This window comes from Oryctolagus cuniculus, chromosome 7 (genome assembly GCF_964237555.1).
Source record: "Oryctolagus cuniculus chromosome 7, mOryCun1.1, whole genome shotgun sequence".
Lineage (NCBI taxonomy): Eukaryota > Metazoa > Chordata > Mammalia > Lagomorpha > Leporidae > Oryctolagus > Oryctolagus cuniculus.
Genome location: NC_091438.1, coordinates 80,989,690 through 81,009,556, shown reverse-complemented (window position 1 = coordinate 81,009,556; position 19,867 = coordinate 80,989,690). Strand labels below are relative to the sequence as shown.

At 43.4% G+C, this 19,867-nt stretch overlaps 1 protein-coding gene and 1 long non-coding RNA gene across 6 annotated transcripts in view; one reads left to right on the top strand and one right to left on the bottom strand.

The window, feature by feature from the left end:
* The window catches only part of LRRC8C (leucine rich repeat containing 8 VRAC subunit C), a 111,569-nt gene that overhangs the window by 73,178 nt on the left and 18,524 nt on the right, over nucleotides 1–19,867 (top strand). The window lies entirely within an intron of this gene.
* Nucleotides 1,783–2,827, bottom strand: LOC138850609 (uncharacterized). Its single transcript, XR_011390591.1, has 2 exons — nucleotides 2,519–2,827; nucleotides 1,783–2,246 (listed from the first exon to the last, which is right to left on the bottom strand). It is a non-coding gene; the product is annotated as an uncharacterized lncRNA (long non-coding RNA).

Below are 19,867 nucleotides of genomic sequence, written 5' to 3'. Positions count from 1 at the left end.
GGATATCTTTTTCCTTGCATTCGGATGGTTTGGAGGAGGAGAGGCACAGGGGGAGACCAGACCTAGCTACAGACCACACTGTGAACAGTTGTGAAGATTTTCCTCCTGAAGGGAAGAACCTGATGCTGCTGTGCTGGCCAGATGCGACTCCGGTCCTGTATCTTTCGAAAGGGGATTCTCCTGCCAAATGAGCTTTATGCTAATCTTATCCATCTGAATGTTAAAGTGGACCGAGAAAGATCCCTGGCAATGTTATAGCATTACAGGCCTGCATCGGGGATGTCCCTGGCATGCTGAAGGGAAACCCAGGAGGCCAGCATGCCAGAGGAGGGAGAGTAGAAGATGAGACCCCAGACCAGTGGGAGCCAGAAAACAGAGGGTCTTGTTGGCCACCAAAAGCTGTTAGGTTTCCCAGTCAGACAGGATGTATGTAGAGGGTTTTCAGCAGAGTGCTGTCATGCTCTGACTTACGTTTTAGGAAACCACTCCAGCTCTGAGAACACAAGAATGGAAGCAGGTGGGAAGGATTATTTGGAAGCCTGGTGCAGTCACCCACACAAGAGATGAATCAGGTGGCTTTGAGCAGGGTAGGAACAGTGGTTTTATGTATATATTTTTGAGAGAAAAAACATCAAAATTTGGTGCAAGATTCAATGTGAAATATGAGGGGGAAAAGAGAAATCAAGGATGGCTCTAAGGGTTTTGTCCTGAGCAAATGGAAAAAAAAAATTTTTTAAGCTTGTTAGTTTTGAGACATCATCAGTCTTCAAAGTGGAGATAGTAGGTAAGTAGTTGAATCTAAGACTGAATTCATGGTTAGTGATGAATGGTCACCTGCTGGAGGAAGGTGGGGAGAGACCCAGATCCCAGGTGGAAGGATGACCCTTGATTTGCTGGGGGTGGGGGTGGGGCATCTTCCACTGAATGGGAATGATGTTAACAGATGCATTTACTTAGGGAGACAAAAAGGTGGAAGCTTATTCCTCATGGGAAGGAGCAGGATGTGGCAGTGAGTGACAGGGCAAGGAGGCCTCACAGAGAAGGCAGGGATGTGGAAAGGCCAGCCTGGTGCACAGACCAGTAGGGGGACTGTAAATCTGCCCTGCTTCACTGCTGTGCTGCAGCTCAAGGCACTGTGGCAGGATCTGCCAAACAAGCACAGAGGATCCTTTCTCTTGTTATGTACTCTGTGCATGATCAAATGCCAAAAAGAGAAAGAACCCACTAATCAGTAAGAACTAGCAGCCAACCTGGAACAAAATGAATGGAAACGAAAGAGCACCCATGGAAGTGTCTGCAATGAACATCGTCTGGAGTTGTGTCTGCAGCAAGTTCAGCAGGGAATTCAGCACAATCTACGTCTTGTCCTGTACCATGGTCAGGATCATTGCCTGCAGCCCTGCCCCTGTCAGGTTTCTCTGCTTCACGGGAAGCCTTTCAGCTCTGACTGACCGCCAGTCCCCCACCACCAGTACCTCCTACCTTCAGGTAGGATGCCTAGCCTGGGTCCTTCATACATCAGCCGGTTTCATCTTTTTGTTTGTTTTAAAGATTTATTTATTTGTTGGAAAGTCAGAAAGTTACACAGAGAGAGGAGAGGCAGAGAGAGAAAGAGGTCTTCCATCCACTGGTTCACTCCCCAATTGGCCGCAATGGCCGGAGCTGCACCAATCCGAAGCCAGGAGCCGGAAACTTCTTCCAGGTCTTTCCATGCTGGTGCAGGAGCCCAAGGACCTGGGCCATATTCTACTGCTTTCCCAGGCCATAGCAGAGATCAGAAGTGGAGCAGCCAGGACTCAAACCAGCACCCATAAAGGATGCTGGCCCTGCAGGCAGTGACTTTACCCACTATGCCACAGCGCTGGCCCCCGGTTCATCTTTATAGCCTTTGCCAAGAAATCGGAAGCCAGTTGACTGAGTACAAGAAGCATTGCCCAAGACACTAGGTTCTGAGAAGTATGATGCCTTGATGACTGTGGCATCAAAAGCTGAAGGCTGTAAGGGCTCAGAGTTCATGTGGGCTGGGTCATTCAATGCAGCAAACATCTGTGGCAGCAGCGATCTGTCAGGCACTGGGCATCCTGCTAGACACTGAGGGAGAGATGTGGCACAGCCCTTGCCCTCAGATGGCTCAGAATCCAGTGGTCCTAACAGTACAGGAGTACCTTCCATTGTCAAAGAGTCATCATGATCCCTCAAGAGCATCCAATCCGGGGCTGTCATCTCAGCCACTGGAAGTTGGAGACCTGAGGAGGAGAACATTGAGCTAAGTCTTAAGGAATGAATACGCAGAACCAAAATAAAATTTTTTACAAGAAGAAAAAAATCGGAAGATTTCGTGTGATGCCTTCACAAACCCTATTTCTTGGCACAGTGGTCAGAGGGACAGATGGCATTTTAGGAGGTGGAATGAGGATTATTAAACATCCTACAGTGCTGGAGAGGCGTTCCCATACAACAGAAGAACGGTCCTGTGCAGAATGCCAGCGGCACTTTCGCTGAGTGACACTGATCCCACCTGGACTAGAATCGGTGCTGTAGTTAGTTCTTGGAATGAGCCTGTGAGTGTAGATTAGTCCCATTTTTCAAGTGGAACTTTTGAAGGCTCCTAGGTAAGTTAACTTGCCAAGAGAACCAGGAGGGCTGTGGCCGGGACTTGAATCCCAGGCTGACTGCGCAGTGTGTGCCTGGACCCGTGCTCACACTGCTGTCAAGTAATATGGAACCATGACATCACAAAGACTGTGTAGCTACAGTTTGGTTTTTAAGACAGGATTTTCAATACAGAAAAAGTGCAAAACGACTCAAAGGGAAAATAGAAAGTTATAAAAAGTATCAATTTTCTTAATTACAGATTGGATTTTTTAAAGAGTATTCACTATATACCTATTATAAAAAAAGATACCTTCCAATTTCATTAAAGAAATAAAAAATAACATGGTCCAAATTACAAAAGAAAGTAAAATTATCCACCCAGGATCTGTATTGCAAATGAAAGTTATGTTGCTTGAGGGAAGAATTTAAACTCTCTTTTTAGCTTCCTATGATAATCCTCTGAAATTGGTTTAATGGCTGACAACTTTATAAACAAAGGGTTCTCTGTGAAGCTCAAATTCTTTCCCATTTCCAAGGTGATATTAAAATAGCTTAATTAAGTTTTTATGCCTTGATTTTTCCTTTGTAAAAATAAAGTACAATAATCTTCTTTCATCTTATTTAAAAAGCAAGCTAACTCTAGATATGAAAATATACAGGGCCTGCATTGTGGCCTGGTGGGTTAAGCCACCTCTTGCAATGCCAGCGTCTCAGAGTGCTGGTTCAAGTTCTGGCTTAGATCCATCTCCGTGCTAATGTTGGGCACCAAAAAGTATGTTGTGCCCAGATCGTTAGATCCCCGCAGAGACCCCCAGAGAGTCGATCACACCGAACTGCAAAAGTAAGGTTTATTCGGGAGTACAAGCCGTGACAGGGACCCCATCCAACCAACCGGCACAGCGGAGGAAGAAGTGAGGCCCCGGTCTTTGGGAGAGTTTTTAAAGGAAAAAAGAGCTACATCAGCAGGAAAAAAGAGTTACTTACAGCATGGAAGCTCTGGGGACAGGGAGTTACAGCGGGGGCCTACAGCACAGGAGCTCTGGGCACAGGGAGTTACTTTGTTTAGCAATATCTACTGTGCTGTCCTTGGTCTACCGAGCTAGCTGTCCCTGGTAAGCTTTGATATCTCCGGAATGCCTGAATGCCTACTTTTACAAGGACCCGGGTCTGCTATGGGAAACGGAAGCTGCTTTTTTTTTTTATTGTTTTAAAATGGAGTCACTTTGGTTCTTCACTAACATGCCTGGGAGGACAGCAGATCATGGCCCATGTTCCTGGGTCCCTGCCCTGCCATGTAGGGACCTGGATGGAATTTCTGCCTCCTGGCTTCAGTCTGGTCCAGGCCTAGCCATTGAGGCCATTTGAGCAGTGAACTGGCAAATCAAGGATCTCTCTCTATATATCTCTGTCTCTCCCTCCCTCTGTGTCGCTGTGCCTTTCAAATAAATACATAAATAAATCTTTTGAAAAATGACAATACAGCAAAGCAAAATCTAAGGTATCATTAGAAAAGCAGCTCATTGATGATAAAATTGTAATACAACAGCTTTTTCAGTATTTTGTAAGTTGACTCTTCCATGGCAAGTAGCAGTTGGTGATCTGTTAATACTAAAAAGTTGTGTTTAACACAACCAGTGAAACTTTGAGAATACTCAGGGAGGGGTTTATCATCTATCAAAGATCTGTTGATTCTTTCTGATGCCCTGATAAAGAAGGATTAGAATCAGCACCCTTGTCTTACTCATCTGACAAATATTTATTCATTTCTGAGCAAGTAGCTATTTTCAAGGCTGCTATGAAATAAGAGCATATAAAGAGAGCATTCCTTAGATTACATCAGTCCACATAAGAAACAGTTATAAAGTCACTGTAAACCAGTAGAGTGTAGGCGTCTATGTATCCTATGCCTGTACAGTCATATACCCTCAGGGCCAGTAGTGTAAACCTGACTTTTTGTGCTATAAACACCACCACTCAGACACTCAACACACTCAACAAAATAGACCAAATCCTGGAAGGTCAACATGTTGCTTCCTGGAAAAATGAGATTGCTTTAGATCTCTGCTCAGTGACTCCAGGTTATCTTATTATGACAGAATCTAAAACAGCCCACAGGCAGGCCACGACCAAATATAGAGTTTGCATTTAGCAACCAGAAGCAGGAACTGGAAGATGCAAGGCCTCTGGGAGCCCTGGGGGACCTGCTTTGTGATTGTTATACAGGAAAGACACTTCCTGCTTTCTGAATTGGGGGGGGGGGGGGGAGAATGATTTAAATCATTTGAAACCACCTACAAAAATTCCTTGCAGACTTCCCCAGTCCCTAGGAACAAGCCAGCCATTGGGGTCAGTGTCAGAGTTTGGGACATCTGAGTTTGTTGGTCAAAACTGATCCCACTTTGATTTTTACTGCATACTGAGGTTGGTTTCTGCTTCTCTAATTTTAGAGCCATTAATGTCAGCTTCATGGAAAATGGCCTTCTGGTGAAAATGCTCAAAACAGTTCACTGGAAGGTACAGGCAGTAAATATTATAGATTCCAGAGCAATTTGAAGAGTAGATTTGGATAATGTACCCTGAAGCCTTGCTTCTACTCCATTCCCACACTCCTCTGTCCCATACTTTTGGGCATTTCTAGCAACTTTCTTCTTTTGCCAAATTTGAATATGTAAGTTAAGGCCCATAAATTTTTATGTAGATTAACTCATTGTTTAAGCTGAAATTCTGAATACTGATGAAATATCAGATGGCACCAATGGATAGGCTTAAAATCAAGACCTCATGTAAGATTTGTTTTATGTGGTGCTGGGAAAACTGTATCTCCACATGCAGAAGTATGAAGCAAGACCCCTACCTTACACCTTACACAAAAATCCACTCAATGTGGATTAAAGATATAAATCTATGACCTAACACCATCAAATTATTAGAGAACATTGGAGAAGTTCTGCAAGACATTAGCATAGGCAAACATTTCTTGGAAAAGACCCGAGAGACACAGGCAGTCAAAGCCAAAATTAACAAATGGGATTACATCAAATTGAGAAGTTTCTGTACAGCAAAAGAAACAGGAAAGTGAAGAGGCAACCGATAGAATGGGAGAAATTATTTAAAACTATGCAACTGATAAAGGATTAATAACCAGAATCTACAAAGAGATCAAGAAACTCCACAACAACAAAACAAACAACCCAGTTAAGAGATGGGCCAGGGGCCAGTGCTGTGGCATAGTAGGTTAAGCCACTACCTGCAATGCAGCATCCCATATGGCCGCCGGTTCAAGACCCAGCTGCTCCACTTCTGATCAAGCTCTCCGCTATGGCCTGGGAAAGCAGTAGAAGATGGCCCAAGTCCTTGAGCCCCTACACCTGTGTAGGAGACCCAGAAGAAGCTCCTGGCACCTGGCTTCAGAGCAGCTCAGCTCTGGCCATTGTGTTCATTTGAGGAGTAAAACAGCAGATGGAAGACCTTTCTCTCTCTCTGCCTCTCCTTCTCTCTCTATGTTGCTCTGACTTGCAAATAAATAAATAAATCTTAAAAAAAAAAAAAGAGAGAGATGGGCCAAGGACTTAAACAGATATTTTTCAAAGGAGGAAATCCAAATGGCCAAAAGACACGTGAAAAAATGTTCAGAATCACTAGCCATCAGGGAAATGCAAATCAAAACCACAATGAGGTTTCACCTCACCCCGGTTAGAATGGCTCACATACAGAAATCTACAAACAAGAAATGCTGGTGAGGATGTGGAGGAAAAGGTACCCTAATCCACTGTTGGGAATGCAAACTTGTAAAGCCACTATGGAAGACAGTTTGGAGATGCCTCAGAAATCTGAATATAGTCCTACCATGTGACCCAGCCATCCCACTCCTTGGAATTTACCCAAGGGAAATGAAATCAGCAAATAAAGAGCTATCTGCACCTCCAAGTTTATTGCAGCTCAATTCACAATAGCTAAGACATGGAATTAACCTAAATGGCCATTAATGGAAGACTGAAAAAGAAATTTTTGGATATGTACTCTATGGAATACTACACAGCAGTAGAAAAAAAAAGGAATCCAGTCATTTGCAATAAAATGGATGAATCTGGAAAACATCAGACTTAGTGAAATAAGCCAGTCCCAAAGGGACAAATATTATATGTTCTCCCTGATCTGTGACAACTAACAGAGCATTTAAAAGAAAACTTGTAGAAGTGCAGTTGAGACTGTGAGAAGCAATGACTTAATCAGCCCCTTGTCTTGACTGTTGAGGAACAGTTTATTATTGTTTTACTTTTTCTTTTTCTACTTAATACCATTGGTTGAACTCTTTACTTAACACAGAATTATTCATAGGTGTTTAAATCCAATTGAAAATTGATCCCAGTAAGACAGGAAGGAGATGTACAGTTCGGCACATGTTCCCACAGACTTACCCCTAAGGGTAAAGCTAAAAACTTGCCATGGGACTCCAAATCCCATTAAGTTTTCAGATACTAATGCCATCTTACATGTTAAAGTGATCATTTTAAGTGTGTAACTGATCATATAAATAGGAATAAGTGTCAAAGGAATCACATAAATAAGAGAAAGTGTCTGCTAATAATAATAGATAGAATTAAAAAGAAGAGAATGATCCAGCATGGGAAGCAGGCCATACAGTAGACTCATAGAATGCCAAAGGCCCTAAACAGCACTCTGACCTCAGAATCAGCCCTTAAGGCATTTAGATCTGGCTGAAAAAGCCCATGAGAACATTTCAGGCATGGAGAGCCAAGACACTGTGGCAAAAATGGTCTACATGAATGATCTCTGTGAGTGAGACCCCAATGGAAAGAAGGGGCCATCAAAGAAGGATGTGCTTTCCTCTGAAGGGAGGAGAGAACTTCCAATTTGCTTATGGCCCTATCTGAATACTGATGGGATTTTTGGACTCAGAAGGCTTCCATAGCCTTGGAAGCTCATGACAAGAGCCTTGGGTGGTCACTGACATCATAAATAAGAGTGCCAATTGTTAAATCAACAACAGGAGTCACTCTGCACTAGCTGCACATGTAGGACCTCTGTCCTTAATGAGTTGTACTATGAGAATTAATGGTAAAACTTGTCTTCAAGCATACTCTATACTTTATGTATCTTGTGGGTGCAAACTGTTTAAATCTTTACTTAGTATAGAGTTGATCTTCTGTATATAAAGATAATTAAAAATGAATCTTAATGAAGAATGGGATGGGAAAGGAGTAGGAAGTGGGATGGGAGTGGGGGTGGGAGGGTGAGTATGGGAGGAAGAATTGCTATATTCCTAAAGCAGTACCTGTGAAATTTGTATTTATTAAATAAAAGCTAAAAATAAAAAAGTAAAAAAAAAGTTTAAAAGATCTATTTTATGAAGTTTCTATATACCCACTACAAGGGACCATTGTACTGAGTCTGGAAGAAAACAAAGCAAAGGTCATTTGGATGGTAAAACAGTTATAAAGAGCAGTCTTTCTTATGTTTGTTGGGCTGGTAGTGAGTGCCATGAAACACAGTTTGAAACCTCTGTACATCTAGTAACAAAAATATGCCTTGGTTAGGACTTCCTTGTTATGGTGGTTTATGAAAACTCATACTTTTGACTTTGTCTAGAACTTTACTTCTTGTCACCTACCACCTTGATGAATTACCAGCCACAAGAATAATGTTTGAGTCCTGTTCACCTCATCCTCTTGGGTTTAATACAGAACACAAATATAAGTGCTTTTCTTAGATCAGCTGATTCCATCCAGTGCCAGGCAGTGAGTGGGGATGTTTCCTTTTATCTCACTAATATAGATTGTTATGGCCTTGTTGCCTGTTGCTTGTTTAGTAATACACCTTTTCTTCCAATAATACAGCACTGATAGATCATCAGCCTTTTTAGTATGCAAATGAGATTTACTACTATCTAGTCTCTGTTGTTCCTGCATGAGAATCACTGAAGCCTTTGTTTAAAGGCTCATGTCTAATAGGTTCACCATGACATGGAAAATGGTGACTTTGTCTTGTTATCAGTCACTTGACTTGGAGATCCTCCTTGGTCCTCCAGTTCTATCAGGCAAACAGACTCCTTCACCACTTACAGCCTCTACCTTGCTCCTCTTGAAGTACTCTCTTCATTGCATTGAGAATGTTGGAAACATGTGGATCAACTTGGCACCTCAGGGGCCATGCAATGAGGGTTAGGCTAACATTGGGACCATTTGTTAACTATAGGATGGGAATTCCCTAGCTTAAATTTGGATTCTCCTATTTAGTATAAAAAATGAATGCCTATTTCTTCCCCTTTGCTACTGTTTTTCTTTGTAAAACACTGCCTTCTAATGTTTATTTTTATAATTCCTATCATGTTAAAACATCTGGCCTTTGTATAGCCAAAATATACACACACGTTAATCCAGCCATATTGTTTTGTGCCTGCTTTTTAAATTTTGAAATAAAATACACCCAACGAAAAAGATACATAACGATCAAAAAATGTAACAAAAAATGAGATCACATGCAAGTTAGCAACAATAATTTCCAAGTATTTGGGAATTATGTCAACCAAGAATACACAAGACTTTTCTAGAAAAGTTTTGAATGTCTAATAAATGACATGAAAGACATTTAAATAAATGGAAATATATTCCATGTCCTTGGGTGGCACAGAATTGATGGGTCTCCAGTCCTCACAAATTATTTTATGAATTCAAGGCAATATTAATAAAACTCCTGCAATAGCTTTTTGTCCCTACAATGAAATATCTGAGAAAAGCTAATGTTCAAATCTAAGATCTGGTGAACCCATGGGTGGGGCACCTGGGGAAGGATCCCAGGGCGAGCCAGAAAGGGGGCTGGGCTGCTTCCTGTTTGGGCTTTTGGAATCAACCCTCTCGAAGAATTACTTCCTGAGGGCACGCCTCAGTGACCTAAGAACCTCACACTAGATCCACCTCCTAAACACTGGAAGTAGACTGAGGAGATCTTGAGAGCAGATGGCAAATTCTTAAAGGGCTAATGTGAGTAGTTTAAATGGCTTCAACTTATTACGCATGTTTTAGAAAATTAACTAGAACTCATAGGTGCTTTAAGAAAGAAAATTTTGGCTTAATACAAACACAAATTTTCAAAAAGTCAAGAAGTTTTTGAAAATGTTATCTGAGATCAACCCTTGGGACATTCGGATCTGGCTAAAAGGTCCATGAGAGTCTCACAGGCATGGAAAGCCATGACACGGTGGCAAAAAAACAATCTAAATGAAAGATCCTGGTGAACAATACCCCAGCAGAAGGAACAGGCCATCAAGGAGAGAGGCGCCTTTCTCTGAAGGAAGGAAGGAACCTCCACTGTGATACGACCTTGACTAAACAAGTTCAGAGTCGGTGAACTCAAGGGGCTTCCATAGCCTAGACAGCTCATAGCAAGAGTCTCGGGTGATTGCTGATGTCATAAATAAGAGTGCCAATTGTTAAATCAACAATGGGAGTCACTGAGTACAGGCTCCCCATGTAGGATCTCTGTCCTTAATGTGTTTTACTATGAAACTTAAAAACAACACTACTAGTCGAACAATGCCCTATACCTTGTGCAGTTGTGTGAGTGCAGCCTGTTGAAATCCTTGCTTAGTGTGTACTAAGTTGATCTTCTGTATATGAAGGTGATTAAAAATGAAACTCGATGAAAGGCGGGATGGGAGAAGGAGTGGGAGAGGGGAGGGCCGCGGGAGGAAGGGAGGGTGGGGCAGGGAGCCACAATAATACAAAAGTTGCATTTTGTAAATTCACATTTATTAAATAAAAAAAAAGAACTTATGGGGGGAAAAGCCATTGTAATTCATAAACTGTACTTTGGAAATTTATATTTATTAAATAAAAGTTAAAAAAAAAAAAAGAAAATGTCATCTGAGGTACTAAGTGTCCAATTGGGGATACCCATCTAGAAGGATGCCCATCTAGAAACTGAATGGCTTGGTTAAAAGGAGAGTCCATGTGTCCCAAGAACCATTCATTCCTTAAATATGAAAGCTCTAGGCAGTAAGATTTGGCAGTAATAAAAATGACAGTCTCTACCAAAAAAATCTATATCTATATATCTATATCTATATCTACACCCACACACACACATACACACACAATTTAAGAGTCAGGCATTGTGGCATAGCAGGTTAAGCCACCATTTGTGACACCTGCATCCCATACCAGAGTGCTGGCTCAAGTCTCTACTAATGCATCCTGGGAAGTGCTGGTGATGATTCAAGTGCTTGGGCCCTGCCACTCAAGTGGGAGACACAGGTGGAATTCCTGGCTCCTGGCTTTGGCCTGGTCCAGCCCTGACTGTTGAAGGCATTTGGAGAGTGAATCAGTGGATGGAGTATCTGTCTCTCTCTCTCTCTCCCTCTCCCTGTCTCTCTCTCTGTTGCTCAGCCTTTCAGGTAGATGAAATAAATAAGTAAACATTAAAATACAATGGCAGCAGTAGCTATTTGGCCTAGTACTGAAGATGCCTGTGTCTTATATGAGAGTATCTGAGTTGAATACAGTGTTCCAGCTTTCTGCAAATACAGACCCCGGAAGTAGCAGTGATGGGTCGGGTAGCTAAGTTCCTGCCAGCACATGAGTGATCTAGATTGTGTTACTGGCTTGTGGCTTTGGCCCCAGCCCAGCTCCAGCTGTGCAGGCAATTAGAGAGTGAACCAGTGGATGGGAGCACTCTTTCTCCCTCTCAAATAAATATTTTTAAGAATAAAATACAATATCAGATATAAATGCTTTGCAAAAATAAAGCCATGTAACAACAGGAAATGTGGGATGGTCACTGGAATCCTCCCTGAAAAGGTAACATCGAGTGAAACAAAAAGGGTTTCTGCAAGAGGAACATTCCAGGAAGGGACCAGCGTCTCAGGTGGAGAGGGAGAAAGTGACCCCCTTCTAGTGTTTTCCTGCTTTATCCACTGTGTAAGGCTTGAGACGAGCATTGACCCAAATTGAGCATCTGCCATCTAGTGTCCTGGAGCACTTGTGATCCCATAAATATCAGGTGTCCTGGATTTAAACTTCCAGCTTTACATCTGACTTCTTGGAGTTAGGACAAAGAATTTAGTGCTAAAGTATCTTGGAACTTGGGACCATGTGAATTTCCAAAGCAATTATCAGTACCTCTCCAATGGGACTTAACCAGTGACAGAGTATAGCAGAAAATGGTACAAACGTGTTTCATTGCTCCTACAAGATTTTGAGTTACATACAGGCGACATTCATGTCTCATTGACCTTTATACCAGGCACAGTACCTGAGACTTAACACATATTCAAGAAATATTTATGGAATGAATACAGTTCTAGTTTAGCAACACAAAGGATCATTGACTATCTGAATGATAAAAATGTAACAAAATACTAATAAAACTGTATTGTGGGAGTGGGTGTTTGGTACATCAGTTAAGAGGCCGTTTGAGATGACTGCATCCCATATCAGAGTGCCTGGGTTCAAGTCCTGGCTCCCTTTCCAATCAAGTTTCCTGTTCAGTGTACACCCTGGGAGGCGGCAGGTGACAGCTCAAGAGCTTACCTCTTGCCACCCATGTGGGAGACCCAGATTGAGTTCCAGGTTCCTGGCTGCAGTCTGGCCCAGCTGCATTTATTGTGTATTTGAGGGGATGAACCAGCAGATCAGATCTCTCTCTCACTCTCATTCTCTCTCTCTCTCTCTCTCCTTCCTCCCTTCTATCCCCTCTTCAAATAAGTAAAAAATTGAAAGAAAAAAAAATCCTTTCAGTATATATTGCAATGAAAATCATTAAAAGATCAACAAATCTTGATTTCTATAGTGTCGTGCACCTTTACAACACTAAGTACCTGGGTTTGAGACCTGGCTGTGCTTCCAATTCCAGCTTCCTCCTAATGCAGACACTAGGAGAGGGCAGGATTGGATCTCTGCACCTACTTGGGAGACCTGGATTGTGTTCCCATCTCCTACCTTCAGCTCAGTCCAGCTCGAGTTTCATTAAATTCTGTAACAGTGTTAGCATTTGGCCTTGTATCCATGGATTGGATTTTTTTTTTATTTGACAAGTAGAGTTATAGACAGTGAGAGAGAGAGACAGGGAGAAAGGTCTTCCTTCCGTTGGTTCACTCCCCTAATGGCCGCTACGGCCGGAGTTGCACTGATCTGAAGCTAGGAGCCGGCTGCTTCCTCCTGGTCTCCCATGTGAGTGCAGGGACCCAAGCATTTGGGCAATCCTTCACTGCCTTCCCGGGCCACAGCAGAGAGCTAGACTGGAAGAGGAGCAACCGGGACTAGTACCCAATGCCCCGACCGGGACTAGAACCTGGGGTGCCGGTGCCGCAGGTGGAGGATTAGCCAAGTGAGCCATGGAGCCCCCTCCATGGATTGGATTTGATGAGTTACCTTAAGAGCCTTGCAGCCTTCCTGTTGGTTTGTGGGGAAATGATATTTTCATTGTGACCATCAGTTTTCAAATGAATCTTAGAGCTTGCTTGTGTTCATTAACTATTTAGTATACTTTTGTCTTTAGTAAAGAGTTTTAAAATATTCATTTAAAAATCTGTTCCAAAAGAATTTTCATGATTATGTTTGTTCTTACCCATGCAGATTGTAATTATGCAGTAAATTTCCTTTTTAAAAAGTGACAGATTTTCAGAATTAGAAGTGATTTAGTAGCAGTGCAATATAGAGATCTCTTGCAGCACCCCTGACCCACTAATATTCTGTGTCTGAGAATATCTGCTGCAAAAGAAGAGTTCTGTCCATTGAAATTTTTGCTTTGAAAGTACAAACAGATCACTGTGTTTATTGAATGTTGACTGGGTTCCCAGCACAGCGTTACGGGGAATACAGCTTAATTTAAGGCTCCATCTCTGCCCCCAAGAAGCTAAAGGAATATTGCAGAGGCAGAATAGCTGTTGATTCGTTCATTTCATCACTTCATTCTGTACATGTTTTAGACACTCTGCCAAGTTCTGATAACACAAAACCTTGGCCTTGGTCCTGAAGATGTTTAGACTGTTGCAAAGATAAAATTCATATACATCCTCCTAAAGCATGTCATTGCTATAATGGGTATATATAAAGTGAAATGGATGCAAAGGAGGAAAAAATAGTTGTCTATCTGGGAAGGTCAGGATTCTCAATATTCTATGTAGGATGGTGATAGCAATAAGTTACACTCATGAAAAAATTGTTACAGGATGTTCCAAGGGATAAGACTTGTGAGGCAAGGCAAAATTTCATAAATACCACTGTGAAAGTTTCTAGCAAATGAGAACATTTGAATTTTTTATATAATCACTAGTACTTCTGTTTTCTAAGAATAAAGACATAGAGGATTTTATTTTTTAATTTTTAATTTTACTACTTTAAAGGAAGAAAGAATGAGACAGCGCTCCATCTACTGGTTCACTCCCCAAAGACCCACAATAACTGGAGCTGGACTGAGCTGAAGGCAGGAGATAGGAACACAACCCAGGTCTCCCATGTAGGTGCAGGGATCCAATCTTGCTCCCTCCTAGTGTCCACATTAGGAGGAAGCTGGACTTGGAAGCAGATCCAGAACGCAAACCCAAGTACTTAGATTAGGGGTGTAGTATCTAGCTTGTTAACTGGTGTCTTTGCTGCCAGGAAAAGTGCTCCCCCAGAGAGCTTTTAAAATACACACTCTCTCAGGCGGCCTCAGGCCGGTGCCACGGCTCACTAGGCTAATCCTCCACCTTGCGGCGCCGGCACACCAGGTTCTAGTCCCGGTCGGGGCGCCGGATTCTGTCCCGGTTGCCCCTCTTCCAGGCCAGCTCTCCGCTATGGCCCGGGAGTGCAGTGGAGGATGGCCCAAGTCCTTGGGCCCTGCACCCCCTGGGAGACCAGGAGAAGCACCTGGCTCCTGGCTTCGGATCAGCGCGGTGCGCTGGCTGCAGCGCGCTGGCTGCAGTGCACCGGCCATTGGAGGGTGAACCAACGGCAAAAGGAAGACCTTTCTCTCTGTCTCTCTGACTGTCCACTCTGCCTGTAAAAAAAAAAAAAAATACACACTCTCTCATCATCTAACAGCAAGTTCTCGTCATTAGCTCTCCTTCCTGACAAGCATTGGAAGTACCATCAATACTAAGATAAGCTATTTTAAACTAGATTTGGAGGGGCTGGCACTGTGGCATAGTAGTTAGTTAAGTATCCGTCTATGATGCTGGCATCCCATATGGGCACCAGTTCGAGTACCAGATATCCCACTTTGGATCCAGCTCTCTGCTGATGGCCTGATAAAGCAGTAGAAGATGGCCCAAGTGCTTGGGCCCCTGCACCCACATGGAGACCCAGAAGAAGATACTGGCTCCTAACTTCAGATTGGCTCAGCTCTGGCCATTGTGGCCATTTAAGGGAGTGAACCAGCAGATGGAAGATCTCTCTCTGTCTGTCCTTCTCTCTGTAACTCTGCCTCTCAAGTAAATAAATAAATCTTTAAAAAATTGAATTGGAATTTCCCTCTTCATGATACATTGACTTTTATTTTAAAGATTTATTCATTTATTTGAGAGGTAGAGTTACAGAGAGAGAAGGAGAGACATAGAGAGATATTCCATCTGCTGATTGACTCCCCAAATGGCTGCAATGACTGGGATGGTCCAGGCCAAAGGCAGGAGCCAGGAGCTTCTTTCGGGTCTCCCACGTGGGTGCAGGAGCCCAAGCACTTGGGCCACCTTCTGCTGCTTTCCCAGGCAGTTGGGAGCCGGTTCAGAAGTGGAGCAGCCAGGACTCAAGCTGGCAGCCATGTGGGATGCTGGCACCAGAGGCAGAGGCTTAACCTACTATGCCACAGCGCCAGCCCCAATATATTAATTCTTAAAGGCTATTAAGATTCTTTGCACAGCTGCCCAAAACTAGGGCTCTGTGACCTTAAGTTCAAATACATTGGCTTGTTATTTAGGAGTTTGATGTTAAATTTTATAATGTAGGTACTAGATATTCAACTCAGAAATGCTTAATGCAAGATGAAACAGAGATTTTCCTTCTGGAACAGTGATGTGCATGATTATATTCGTTAATCAATTTTATATTTTTAGAAATGCTTCATTATCAATCACAAATCCTTTATCTAATAAACCTCAACCATCTCATCATCTCACCTTGTATGCTTACTGGACATGCAAAATGTGAGTTTTATTTTTACATTTCATAAGTGCAGCTAGATGTATTCAATTGAATAAGAAAAATGAAATTTCACCACAAAACCTGAAATAGAAAATATGGATTTTCTCAGATGCTTTTAGTATGCCTTTAGGTAAAACATATAGCTTTTTGAAACCCCAGTTTTTTAAGATGAGCAGGATAGTCATCTCTGTTTCATCAATTTATTATTAGTATTGCCCAAAAGAAAATCATGCTAAGATAGCATAAGATATCTTCTCTTCAGGTGGGGCCTCTGTATAGTCACCAGTGTGGTTAGTGCAGCCTCTAGCAAACACATATTGGGAGACATGTGGGAAGTACGGCCATGTATCCAATTCCTCCCTGCCATAGCTCCTAGCACACCTCTCCCGGAGGACTCTGCAAGAACCACAGGGACACAGACAGAGGACAGGGCAGTCAGGAGGACATTTAATTAAGGCTGAGGCTCTGCCGCAACCCTCAGTAGCAATCTCCTGATGAGCTAGGGCAGACCTCAGATAAGTAATGAGAATTCCTTTGCCTTAGCTCTGAGGATTCTCCATAGCTGGTCCTGTGGGCAGAGAAGGGGATGAAGAAAATGCCTTAACCTTTTTCCTACACCTTGACCTCTGCCATGCTAAGGGCAAGCAAAGGGGAATCCAGGCCAGAGAGACAAAGGGGAGAGGGAAGGAGGAGGTCGTTTTATTATTGATTCTGCCCAAAGCTTGGCTGAGCTGACCTCAGGCTCTCCACCAGCTTCCAAGAGAAAGTCAGTTCCAGGGCCGGTCTGTGCTCAGGCTTCAAGGAAGACAGACTTCGCTTGACGACCCCCATCAGAAGAGAGAGGCCTAACAGACGGATGCCAAGGGAGAGCCCCACCACTTGAACCCCGAGGGTTAAGCCTGTGACAGAAAGGTTCAGTGCTGTCCCTGAAAGGCCACCGTCTCTGCCAGCCCTGTTCTGCCTCAAAAGAAGTGGGGAACAGCTCCCCAGAGATCAGCCATCATCTGGATGGCTCAGAGAAAGGAAAAGTGCATAGATAAACTCCCCCTCTTAAGGTAAAAGATCTATTTGCCTGGAATGCATGGAATCTTTCTTATTAAAATTCCTGGTATTTCTGGAGTCCAAATCATCTCAACTTCCAAAAAGCAAAACTGAAAAAAAATTGTCTTACCGCCCAGCACACAGAAATGACTAACAATTCCTGCAACTGCGGCCTCACCTGCAAGTCTTTGTGACGTCAGCAACACCAGAGATTCCTTCACACAGAGCGGACAGCAACGTGGCAGCCAGCCTCCCTTCGCTGGCTGAGCACAAGAGCATATTATTCTTCACGGCTCATGCTAAGTGTCTAAAACAGTCATCATTTCTGAAAAATTCCTTTAGAAGAGATTTTTATCTATTTGGATGCTTCCAGTATTTAGAATTCTGTATCTCTGGGCAATCCAGAGGATTTCTATTTCTCTTTGAACTCTCCCAATTGCTTTTATCCTACTTCTGCTCACAGATTTGGTGTAAATTATGGGCTGTCTAGAGATAAGGCTGCTGAGTTCAGAACCAGGATTTCAGTGGTTGGATGTTGCTTCCAAAAAGGACTGTCTGGTGGGCTGGCACTGTGGCATAGTAGGCTAAGTTTCCGCCTGCAGCGCTGGCATACCATATGGGAGCTAGTTTGAGATCCAGCTGCTCCTCTTCCAATCTAGCTCTCTGCTTATGGCCTGGGAAAGTAGTGAAGGATGGCCCAAGTGCTTGGGCCCTGCACTCATCTGGGAGACCAGAAAGAAGCTCCTGGCTCCTGGCTTCCGATCAGATGGGCTTGGCTCTGGCCATTGTGGCCATCTGGGGAGTAAACCAGCAGATGGAAGACTTCTCCCTCTGTCTCTCCCTCTCTCTCTTTCTCTCTCTCTCTCTCTCTCTCTCTCTCTCTCTCACTCTGCCTCTCATATAAATAAATAAATAAATCTTTAAAAAAAAAAAAAAGGACTGTCTCTCTCACCATCTGCACCCCAACCCCCAACCTTTATCCCCTTATACTTCTCAAGTAAATTAAATAAAAATAAGAAGGACTGGACATTTGGCTACTGGTAAAGAAGCCAGGGAGGACAGCCATATCCTACATTTGAGTACCTGGGTTTAATTCCTGGCTGTAGCTTCCTGCCAGTGTAGACCCTGGGAGGCAGCTGTGGTGGCCAAGTAGTTAGGTTCCTGCCACCTGCATTGGAGGCCTGCGTTGAGTACCCAGGTCCTGGCTTTGGCCTCAGCCAAGCCCTGGTCACTGTGGACATTTGGGGAGTGAATCAGCAGATAAAAGCTTTCTCTCTCTTCTCTGTCTCTCTGCCTTTCTGCCTCTTAAGTAATGTTTTCAATCTTTTTAAAGAGATTTATGTATTTATTTATTTATGTTCTGCATTTGAAAAGCAGAACAACACACAGAAAAGGAGAGACACAGAGAGAGAGAAACTTCCTATCCCTTGTTTCACTTCCCAAGTGACTACAACAACCAGGGCTGGACCATCCCAAAAGCTAGGAGCCTGGAACTCCATTTGGGTCTCCCACATGAGTGACAGAGGCGCAAGTACATGTGCTATCTTCAGCTGCTTTCCCAGGCATATCAGCAGGAAGCTGGACTGGAAGTAGAGCACCCAGAACTCTAAAGGGCACTTCTATATGAGATGCTGGTGTTGAAAGCACCAACTTAACCTGCTATTCCACAATGCCATCCCTTTTCCATAATTTTTATATCCATTGAATATTCTCATGTGATTTTTACTCTGAAGTGTATGCCTCCCAATTAAAGCTTAAATTGCCATGGGTCAAATAATTCTCTGGTCCAGCTGGCCTATGGAAAAAAGTCATGAAGTAAAATAAAATGACACAACTTTGAATCTCACCTATCCCCTCATTTTTTAATCATTTTTCCCTAATTCCTTGTTTGTCCTGGATTGGAAAATAGGGGAATAAGTACAATGTAGATGTAGTTAAGACACAGAAAATTAAATTACCACTGATGGCTGGAAAATCTCGGGCTAACCAAGAATTTAAAAAACTAACATTGTTAGTTTGTTTCATCAACAATGATAGTTTGATTGTCGACATTGATAATATGTATTAATATCCTTACCATCTGAGAAATTTGTTAGTATTTACAGTGGTAGCAGATTTGTATTTACTAAGCATAATATCAAAATGTAAGCACAGGTTGGCGCCGCGGCTCACTAGGCTAATCCTCTGCCTGCGACACCGGCACACCAGGTTCTAGTCCTGGTCGGGGCGCCGGATTCTGTCCGGGCTGCCTCTCTTCCAGGCCAGCTCTCTGCTATGGCCCGGGAGTGCAGTGGAGGATGGCCCAAGTCCTTGGGCCCTGCACCCGCATGGGAGACCAGGAGAAGCACCTGGCTCCTGCCTTCGGATCAGCGCAGTGCTCTGGCCGCAACGCACTGGCCACAGTGGCCATTGGAGGGTGAACCAATGGTAAAAGGAAGACCTTTCTCTCTGTCTCTCTCTCTCACTGTCCACTCTGCCTGTCAAAAATAAAATAAAAAAATAAATGTAAGCACAATCCTAATGTGCTTGTGGTGGGTTTGTTGTTGTTGTTGTTTATGTAGAAATAAACCAACAGTGCCTCCCAAACCTGACACTCTGTGCATCTTCCATGAGTGAGTGCTTACCTGTTTTGGGAGTCACCAGGCTGACATCCCTTGGCAATGTGGCGGATGTGTGAAGTGAATGGTTTTGTCCCAGGGGAGAGCAGATAGCTCCAAGCCAGGTATTTCTAATGTTCCCTGCCTGGAATGAATGCTTGCTCTTGCCTTTGCCCTGGCCCTGTTCCCCTCTTGGGTGGGGCAAGCATTTCTTTTTTTGACTCACCTCAGACTAACTGCCAGCCCTTTCGTGACAGGCAGTGAGAGCCACGCACAGTGCCTGCCTTCGGGAGTTCACTGGTCCTTCTGCTTCCTGCAGTGACTCAGGGCATCGGGCAGTGACTCTCCGGTGTGTAACCCTTCTGCCGCAACAGTGCATTTAGTGTTCCTCCAGAGTGGAAGTGTCTGATGCTGAATAACTCCGGAAGGCTGCCTTGGTGTTTGATGTTTTATTATGCATCAATGAAACCTATAGGAAAGGTGCCATTGTTATACTCT